This window comes from Tiliqua scincoides, chromosome 3 (assembly GCF_035046505.1).
Source record: "Tiliqua scincoides isolate rTilSci1 chromosome 3, rTilSci1.hap2, whole genome shotgun sequence".
NCBI lineage: Eukaryota > Metazoa > Chordata > Lepidosauria > Squamata > Scincidae > Tiliqua > Tiliqua scincoides.
In genome coordinates, this window is record NC_089823.1 from 44,023,725 (window position 1) to 44,031,753 (window position 8,029).

The following is an 8,029-nucleotide window of genomic DNA, read 5'->3' on the forward strand; positions in this document are numbered from 1 at the left end:
TGTCTACTCAGAGGTGAGCTTTATTCAACTCATTTGGGCTTACTCCCATGTAAATGTGTATAGGATTGCAGCTAAAAGGGGAAATGCACCATCTTGTAAAAAAAAAATTTAAAAGAAATTGTGAGAGCTGGAAATTTTACAACAGGTCAGCCTTACTTGAAATCATCATGCTATAGCCTGCTGTGCAAGACGCTTCACCCTAAACAAAACCCTGCTTATGCTCCAGTGTGCACACAGGGCTGTTAACTGAATAGGCTTCCAAACTGAACTGATTTCTTTGTCTGTCCACAAGGGTTCTGTGAAAAGGAAGGCAAAATCCTTTGCAGGAGCTGAACACAGATGACCACATCACTGCTCCCTAATAATCACTACACTAAGATAACTGTCCACACAAAAGGACAATGTCAGCAGAACAGAAATTATCATACACTTTATTCTCCTATGCCTGGGTAATGCATAGTTTTTTTGTTTTCAAACTTTAAAGTGCTTTTTTGGGGGGGTGGGGGGAATTCTCCTTGACATATGCCCAGTCATTCAACACATCAGGGCAACAAGGAATGGGAGAGCTAAACTTTGAAGCTCAAGTTAGTTCACTTGGCAGGAAGGAGCTAAATGGGGATATGAGAGGCAACGCTGACCTCCCATCCCAAGATTAACCAGGCATACTGCTCAGATGTAAATCTATGTGTGTGCACCAAGGGTGGGCGAAACGGGATTCATCTGGGAATCCCTTCATGCCTGGGTTCTGCACATTCATGCAGAAGGATTATGCACATACATGCCTTCGGTTGCAATCCTATGTACATTTTCCTGGGAGTAAGTTTCGTTTAGTACAGGGGTGTCCAAAGTTTTTGGCAGGAGGGCCACATCGTCTCTCTGACACTGTGTCGGGGGCCGGGGGAAAAAAAGAATTAATTTACATTTAAAATTTGAATAAATTTACATAAGTTTACATAAATGAATATATTAAAGATGAACTTATATGAATAAATGAAGGACTTGCAATATCTCAAGGCCTATAAAAGGCTTTGCACAAAGCAAGGCCAGCCTTTCCTTTGCTGCCGCTACTGCATCACAGACATGAAACAACAAGCAGTGGAGGGAGCCCTCATTCCACAGCTCACATGAGAGGTCAAACTGTCAACCTCACGCTGAGAGCAGTTGTGTCGGGCCAGTGCGGGCTCCAACAAATCTCTGGCGGGCCAGAGGCTCATTGGGGACTGGGGGTTCCCTGAGGGATGCATTGAGAGGGCCGGGGTTTGGGCACCCCTGGTTTAGTAGAACAGGACTTACTTCTGAGTAAATAGGTATAGGATTGTAATGTTAGCATTCAAAGACAAAGCCTACGGTCTAGCACAGGGTTAAGTGTGAGGAAACCCACTGGGTTTTCGCATGCTTAAATACTGTATATACTAGATTGTAGCCCTAAGAAATTGTGGAAAAATTATTAAAAGATAGGTGATTAACCCTTTTCCTTTGTGACCTTTCTTATGAATGACCATTCACTTTTTAAAGGCCCATTCAGGGCCACTTGCCACATTATTTTTAGCATAAATACTAAAAGCAGTGCAATTAGAAGATTCACTGAGCCCATTCTGGCTTGAATCGAAACATATGCAAGCAGAATTCTGCTCATGCACCTGGGCTTTCCAAACCCTTCTCTTTACTGCAGCCCCAAAATTCCCCCACAGTGGTGGAAGGGGCTGTGCTCCTGAAGAAGGGGGAAATTGTGAAAATCAGGAACCTATCTTGCATGAACAGATGAACCTTCCACTCAGAAAAGAACAGCTTTAGACCCATGCCTGTGTAACAGAAACTGCAAATTATAAATATTCTCCTTCCAATGGATGAAGTGGCATCTTTTGGGCTCTCAGAGCTTCTCACTGATATAAAAAAAAAGATAACATGGGCAATGTTTCATACTTAAACAAAGACCATGCAGGACTATGGAGGTTTTTTCTATGCTGCCACTTTGCATTGCTCCTTTTATGCACATGTAACCAAATCCAAAAGGATGATCAGTACATGAAAAGCCTTGCTGGATCAGGGTGAATTGATTCAGAATCCAGTGCATCCATTAAGTAAGGCTGCAATCCTGGGAGTAAGTCCCATAGACATACTTCTGAATAGACATGCATATTATTGTGCTGTTACTCAGTTAATTATTATACAGTATCTGGTTTGTGTTTTGAAGACAATGATATATTATTGGCATTTCTATGCCACTTTTCTTACCATAAAAGACCATCTAAGCAGCTTACAATAAAACACCTGAAACAATTATCCACAACATTTGTCCTGAAGAAGCTCTTGATACCCCCTTATACTTCAGTAAGACTTCAATCTGAAGCACAGAACTTCAGGATCACTTAGTATGCTTTGATTAATATTAACATCAATCTTTGTATTCTTAAAATACAACTTCAGAATTAAAAAATCTAAGAATTAACTTCAACTTGCTGTGCTGCCTTGGCACATGATGTTGGCTCTCCTTTTTCCCAGGTGCTGAACAAAAGTAACTACATTAAAAGAACATTAAAAGTAGATATAATTTCATTTCAGCAATTTATACAAATGCTACCAAGATGTTATCAAATCATAAATTGGCAGGGTTTATGAACATGAGAAACTATATAATGAGATAAACAGGTGATAAAAACAGTAGCCTGTGGTTGTTTATTTTACAGAATTCTGAATCGAGGTCTGATAGGAACGTCTCCCCTCCCAAAATAACATTATTTCAGTACCCCCTAAAGGAATTAACTATTAGGATTGCATAACTTGAAACAAATGTAGGCCTGTGTTGAAATAAAATTACACCAAATCTAGGAAAGTGTTAATGCTTCTTTTAATATTAAAAATGATACCAATCCATGAGAATAGCAGATATCTATATTTTCAGGTTGACCAACACCACCATCTCTGAGCCTTCCCAATTCAGCTTCAGTTGTTCAAAGAGGCATACCATCTCATTTTTTAAATAAATGTATGAAGATTTTTTTTAACTGAATCAAAACTCAGGATGTTGAAAGTTTTATAATAAAAATATCAATCCATAATCATATCAAGCTTCCTGTTTTACCTTTCTTTTTTTCTGTGTCCCTCATTTTTTATCATCTCCTTATGTTTAGAAAAAGGCCACATGACCTGTGAATCCTCTATTCACGTTTCCTGTATAACATTCTGATGCAGAATGAGATGGTCAGGTTCTCTGCTAAGAGGCCATACAGCAATGATTTTCAGCCTTTTTTCATCTGATGGCACACTGACAAGGCATTACAATTGTCAAGGCACATCATCAGTGTTTTGGCAATTGACAAAGCACACCACACTACCCTTTGGGGAGCTCATATCCCCCAGTGGCCCTACCAATAAAATAAGCTCCCGTGGAACACCTGAAGCCCAGTTGAGGCATACCAATGTGCCACAGCACACTGGTTGAAAACTGCTGATGAAAATCACTGAAAATTGGGAATGGGGTTAACAAAGGCATTTGTCCCATCAGTGTCAGAAATTCTTTGTAATGTGAAACACCAAATGGTTGGCAACCTTCAGTCTCGAAAGACTATGGTATAAGCCTACAGCACCCGGTATTCCCAGGCGGTCTCCCATCCAAGTACTAACCAGTCCTGACCCTGCTTAGCTTCCAAGTTCAGACAAGATCAGGCATGTGCAGGGTAACAGTTGCTGTCAACTGAAACACCAGTCCCAATGGAAAGTACCTTCAATACTGGAAGTAGATGGATTCTCTCACTTAACTGAACTCAAAGCAAGAGTTGAAGTCAGGGATCTTGGATTGGAGGCAAGGCATCAGCCCCATAGACAGAGCACAAAGAGCTCCGAATGCCACCAACCAAGTAACATTAATGATTGCCCCAGCAGCCCTAAGCAGGAGCCCACTACGCTATGTTTTAAAATATCGTTACAAACAGGCACGTGTGAAGTCCCACCACCCTAGGGAAAGATTAACTCACAATTAAAGGAGCATCACTCTGAGTCTGGGTTTGGTAATTCTTGGTAATAGCTTGGGTAGGGTAATAGCTTGGCCCTACTCATTGCTGCTAGGACATGGCAATGAAAGCAGGATGCTGTGGACTGCAGTGTTTTCTGAAAAAAATCCTGTAAAGGAAGCAATTCCATGGATTGTTGGAATGGTTGCCAAAGACTGTTTTGCCTCCTATTCTGTAAAACAATCCACAGTAATGTGTTTCCAGTGACTGCTTTCCAGGATGGCACAGGGATTGGATCTTCATGAAATTTAGGCCCTCTGGCCTCTTCAGCCTTCTGAGCCCATTCTGGGTCCTGACCATGATATCCAAAAACTGATATCACAATGCAAATTTTGTGGCGGAGCTATACTAGAAGTGCTAAGCTCTGAGAGAAGATCCAATCTTAAAAGTCACTCCTACAGCCTCGATCTACTCTTCCTGTTTCTTATGTCCAGAACAGATTAAACCACAAATAATTCAAATTTCCTTTAGAATCAATTAATACATGCGACTCTTATAAGTCATAAAGTGCATGCACTTGAACAACTGTACTTTACTTAACACATACCTGATCTTAAACTTATTACATGGAAATATTTTTCACTGCTTTTAATAGATTTATGTGCAAATAATTATTGCTTGAGATTGCAGTGTAGAATCAATATGTGTATACTTGTCTACAATTTACACATGCACTTGATGATAAAGCCCATTTATTTCAGTGGAGCTTACTTCAAGTAGATGAACCAAAGCTTGATATATATTACTATTGAAACAAAATATTAAATATAATAGCTTTCCTATTCACATTTCTTGTAGTAACTTCATATAGCAGCAAAACCGACTAGCCAATTTATTTCAGCACAAGCTTTCAGGGACTCCAGTCCACATCATCAAATGAATGAAGTAAACTCGGTAGCAGGCATACATATACGTGAACAAATTAACATTTGTGCCCAACGTTGCATATACGTTGTACACCAATCAAATGTGTACACCTGTGGGCTGGGCAGAAAAGGGTTAAAATGGGTTAAAAAGGGCAATGGGATTGAGGACACACACAACTCTTCCAAATGCATGGAAGGTTACAATTGCAAGGATGGACTTTCCAGGTACTTGGTTCTGCCCTGTGTGGGAAACCATGCACATGAAGTTGCTAGAGGGGTGGCTGGCAGGTGTGGCTAATTAGTGCACTCCCATTTCTCCCTCACATGTACACACACACACACACACACACACACACAAAGGAGGCACTTTAAATAATAATTAAACCAGCCATGACCATACACATATTACAAGGCATCAAAAACTGCAGTACAGTATTATCAAATCTTAAAAAAAAACTCCAAATCCTCTGCGAGTCAGAAAAGCCTAAGCACATTGCAATCTTTGTTCATATAACACAATAACAACCTTTGAGATTAGTTAGCCCTTGTTTTTTGCTCTTACTTCTTTGACATTTTACAACTACTACCTATACCTGCTATGATTCACTTTGGCAAAAAGAAATGATTCAGCCTGATCCAGCAATGTGCTCTGGATGTAAAAGCTCTGATGCAGGCATGGAGCTCTCTGTAAATTTCACAGGAAGAAGTCAAGCCATACACACATTTCCTTGAGTATATGGTCACTCCCCTCAACTGATGTGAATGTCTCTCCCTACCCTCATATAATGAATCTGAGTACGTATGGATCTTTGGATTGAGTTATTTTTGCTCTTTAAGCTATGTTGATCATTAATTTTGAATACTTATCTGCTGGTGTCTTACTGCTAACTACAAATAAGAAATCATGTCAGAGGAGGAGGAGGATTTGGTGTTGTTATTTTTATCCCACATTTGTTTTCCTCTTGGGACTGCCCTGTTGTTTAGTTATTTCTTTTTTTATTTTTTAAGATATAACTCCCACTCCATTTGCACTTTTCTTTATTTTAGATTATCATAATAAGGCAGAAATATTTGTTTGAAAGATTGCATTGCATATTGATCCAAAATCCCAAGGGGAAACATAGTAATTTTCCTACTTTAAATTACAAATGAAGTAATCCACATTTCCTTGAAAGATGTCATTATTTTCCTCCTTTGAGATCTACTACTATGATGATATGATGTTCCATGTAAATTTTCATGTGATGGCATGCCTATAAGTTAGTAGTGTAAGAAAATGCTCAGCTCTCATAACTAGGGCGTTTTAAGGTGAATTGCATTCATATACCATTTATTTGCAGAAAGAATATGGGGTTTGGCAATGCTACATGCTGAGCAACATAATAAGATATTTGTACAAAGTACAAGTTACTGATGATTATTGTATTTTATTTTTCTATGATTTCCTAAGAGGCATTATCAGGTCTTACAAATGGAGTAAGCCTGTTTATTAAGATATTTATTAGCAAATAAAAGTACAGTACTGGTGGTTATTTCAGAGTTGAAGTTTTCTGTTTCATCTAATATATGCTGGGGCTAATATGCATATGGCAAGGCAAGTTCATACATGACTGTGAAGAAACCAGTTATCTTATCAAACCCATAGTGAGGACAAAACCAAGTCTGCTTCAAGCCAATGCTTGATGAGCAAGTGCTGAGAATCTGAGGATCAAATGCCAAAGCAAATCCCCTATAGCATCTCACCTGTCTGTTTTATTTAAGAGCAACAGTGCAGGGTCAAAGCAGAGCTAGAGACCCTCCTGATGGATCTGCTGCCCTGTAGTCTGTGACCCCCTCATTCTCAGACCATAGCAAGCAGAAAGATGTGAAGAGTCAATAGCTCCTGCTGCTCTTTGCTCTTTTACTGGTGGAATGAAGGGTGCCATGCAGCATAGTGGTGGTGGCATGTTTCTATTCCACCCCCCCCCCCCCCAAATAGAGAAAAACCTCCATTTTTCTTGAGCTCTTTTTAAGAAAAAGAGACTTTAAATGTGAGACTACTTTTTAAAAAATCTATTCAGGATCACACTGCCAATTCAAAATGTCACTCCAAAATATAAATACCAGCAAGTTATAATCCTGTGGGACTGTATTATAATGGCAACCAGAAAGTAGCTGAAGAGCAACTGGTTTAAGACCTGGCTGGCAGGTTCAGTTTATATTAATTACTGTAGCTTATTGTGCCTATTACCCTGGGGGCTGGGGGCTAAGAATAGGCCCTCAGTTTGGCTGTACTTGTTGTAAGAGGCGACTAAACAGCCACCGGGTAGATGGGACTCGTCAACCTAGGAAGGCAGCTCATCTAAGAGAAGGAAACTCTGACCTCAAACCTCCACTGCCTTGTGGCTACATCCAGTTCTGGAAAAGGCTTCAGGAGTCAACCTCGAGGCAAAATCAGGAGCCGGAGTCCCTTAGGCAGTTCATGGCTGAACACAGTCACGTTCTGGCAACTCCTGCGACGCCGCTGGAACCAACCGTATTGGCTTCTGCCTTTCCATTGGACCATTCCAGCGACGTGGAGAGGGGGGATTTGCTGCATGGGTAACAGCCTATCCTCCATACCTTCTTTACCCAGGCTTCACGCACTGGAGAGGACACTCCAACTTCGCCATACGGCGTCGGCACAACACGGGAAGCAGCAGTTTACCGGTTATAAGTCTTTGCTCGATTGGCGTAGAGCATGACGCCAGGGGCTGCTTCCGACGGTGGGAGAGATCATTGCATCTCATTGGGCAGCTACCGCCCGCCTTAAGCTGGGCAGTCCCCAGCCAGTAAGGTGTTGCCTCGCCACGGTCCGTTAACCTCATGGGGTGCGTGGGGTTTAGGGTGAAAACCGACAAGCGGATCGACAACTCTGCACCATGCAACAGAAAACAGAAAACTACTGCCCTAAAGCTGGGCACCTGGAACGTTAGGACAATGACACCTGGCTTCTCTGATGACCTGCAAGAAATAGACGACGCACGCAAAACAGCTGTCATCGACATGGAGCTGAGCAGACTGCAGATGGACATCGTCGCCCTTCAAGAGACTAGGCTGCCAGATTCCGGATCTGTCAAGGAGAGAAATTTCTCATTTTTCTGGCAGGGAAAACCACCAAACGAAACCAGGGAA